The 2,659-nt window shown below is 43.7% G+C and overlaps 1 long non-coding RNA gene across 1 annotated transcript; it reads left to right on the forward strand.

The window, feature by feature from the left end:
- The first annotated feature begins 958 nt into the window (after positions 1-958).
- On the forward strand, positions 959-2,381 carry LOC106727038. The gene is made up of 3 exons (XR_001363189.1): positions 959-1,032; positions 1,119-1,233; positions 2,177-2,381. It is a non-coding gene; the product is annotated as an uncharacterized LOC106727038 (long non-coding RNA).
- The last annotated feature ends 278 nt before the right edge of the window (positions 2,382-2,659 follow it).

Consider the following 2,659-nt stretch of genomic DNA (forward strand, 5'->3'; position numbering starts at 1 on the left):
GAACCTGGGACCCTTCAGTCGCAGGCTGACGCTCTATCCACTGAGCCAATCCAGTTAGGGCTATGTTGATATATTTAAACTTCTGAAAGAATAGATGCTCTTTTAGGAAATATCAGTTACCAAACTTGATGAAAGAAGAAGAAACCTAAATGAAGTAATTAATGTGAGAAAATTTTTCAACATTTGTCAAAGAAATATGCCATCCCTAAAACACTAGGCCAAGGGGGCACTAAAAATTAGTTCTCTGACCTTCAGAGACTAGAAAATTCTTGCTACATCTAATGTGTTTCAGAGCACAGATAAAAACAGAAGACTTTCCAGTTCATTTCACTAAGTTAACTTAACCACAGGTATCAGCCAGCTCCTCAGTAGAAAAGTGATGTCACACTCACATTAGGAACTTTAAGTGTTTAGTACAGGTGTGGGGAGGGTGGTACTGCAGTCCTGTTACCAACTTGAAGGGGCAGAGGGAAGGGTAGTTGTCAGAACCTAGTGGGAGGCCTGACTGGAGCTGGGATATTTGCTCGAGGGTCCCAGACAGATTCCCTCGACTGTTCAGGGAAGGGCTGGGAGAATGAAATGCTCTCACCTCATTTTCCTTCCACCCTTCAGTTTTCTTCCTGGGTCCCTCATTGGCCAAACCCAACTGGAAGCCGTATGGTCTATGTAGCCAACCTCCGAGGGCAGAGAGCAGGTGAAAGATGGAGGTGTCTCTAAAGGGGCAAATGGAGGTCATAGGTACACCATGGTGCCACAATGTCTGGGTACAACATGAAAAGGATTGCACAAAGAATATAAGCAGAGAGCAATCTAACCTCTGAATACAGATGCAAAAATATTGAAATAGAATATTAGCAAATTGAATTCAGAACTTTATTATGATACTAAATAATGCTTTGGTAAATAACAAATAATGGTTTGGTATTTTATTGGGTATTTTTCCAATTGTTCATGTTTTAAGGAACGTTTCCACAACTTTCTCCCCTCCTCATTCTCTTCTTCTCGAGGGAGGAGAAATGACTTACTTGAATGGTGAGTGTTGAAGAGGATGCCGGGCCTGCTGGATCTCTTGGGAGCCAGGCTGTGCTCAGATGCAAGCTTCCTCGGCTTCTCAACAGGATAACATCACAGGGAGCACCTCCAGGCTTCAGCCCGCCAGTGACCAGGGGGCCAAATTGTTAAATTCAGAAGATCAAGCCCATTTGGTTGTCTAGTCCACATCATCCAATCCAGGTTTGTTTGTTGTTGTTGTTGTTTTAATCAGTAATCAATCTAATATATATGTTCATCTGATTCCTATGTCTTTTATTCATTCTGTACTTGGGAAGAGAAAAATGAACATGTTAATTTATTGGCCTTTAAGAATGCCAATACCACTTACCTCTACTAATCCCTCGTGCAGACACTGCCACCGTCATGACCATCAAACAGCCATACAGCCACAGGACTCTATAAATATGCCTTCTGGGTAGGGAAGAACCAGGAGAACAAAGAATTCACTGATTTTTGAGCTCTGAAAAGCCTTTATAAAGATGCCTCAAATACAGATTTAAAAGCCATGGCTCTTCAGCAAAAAAGAACAAAGCTTCGACTTCTTAGAAACGTGGCTGTGAGTAGAGGAATCAGACATGAAATGTATACTATCTATTGGAGTGTGGGAAGGATTGGCAATGAAATAAGAGTCTTTTCTCTGCCCAGAATGAGGAAAGCCATCAAACATAGGTAAGAAAGGAAGAATAAGAAGCTATTTGAAGTTGGAGGTGACGTTAAAAAATAGAAATTCTTGACGAATCTTAGAGGAGGAGATTCCCAGAGCTGAAGGAGGATGCCAGAGCAGAAGAAGCATTTTCAGGCCCCAAATGGAGTCACTTATGCTAAGTCCCTAATCAACAAATGAAGACCAAATTACAGTTTTGGGTCTCCCAGAAATGGAACCTTAAGCCAGTTGGTCAGGAATAGCGTGTCCAGCACTAGTGAGGTCATCTGCCATGGAGACCCACTTTTTTTGCCAGTATAACTTCATGTTCTGTTCCCTTCTGCATATAACTATCTTTCACTTTGTACAGCTCCTCAGAGCTCTTATCTTTAGATGGGATGCTACCTGATTCATAAAGTATTGAACAAAATCAATAAGATCTTTAAAACTTGTTCAGTTGAATTTTGTTCTTTTTAACAGGTCAAAGTCCAGATGGATATGAGGGTGGCCTTGCAGCTTCCTTGAGGGAAAGCAGCCCAGAATTCCCTGCCTCCACCCCCTTGTGAAAATACCAAATATTTGGAAGACTGAGCATTCTATGGAACACACCCTGAGATTTTCTGCTGTGCTTAGTTCCTGGATCTCAGGCTTAAACTGGGGCAAAAGGGTGACCTGATTACCATTATCCTATCTAATAAAAGAGTAATATGCAAATTAACCATCACTCTGACACAAAGATGGTGGCACCCATAGCCCTGCTGGAGTCCTCCACTCCTGGGGGGAGGGGGGGCGCTGAGAACAGGGCCTGCTTGGCTGTCGCCATAGCTACCTGGGAGTGGCCAAGTGAGCCCCACAGACCGCGCACTGACACAAAGATGGTGGCACCCATAGCCCTGCTGGAGTCCTCCACTCCTCGGGGGGGAGGGGGGGACGCTGAGAACAGGGCCTGCTTGGCTGTCACCA

The sequence above is a fragment of the Myotis brandtii genome, unplaced genomic scaffold (genome assembly GCF_000412655.1).
Source record: "Myotis brandtii unplaced genomic scaffold, ASM41265v1 scaffold1103, whole genome shotgun sequence".
NCBI classification, from domain to species: domain Eukaryota; kingdom Metazoa; phylum Chordata; class Mammalia; order Chiroptera; family Vespertilionidae; genus Myotis; species Myotis brandtii.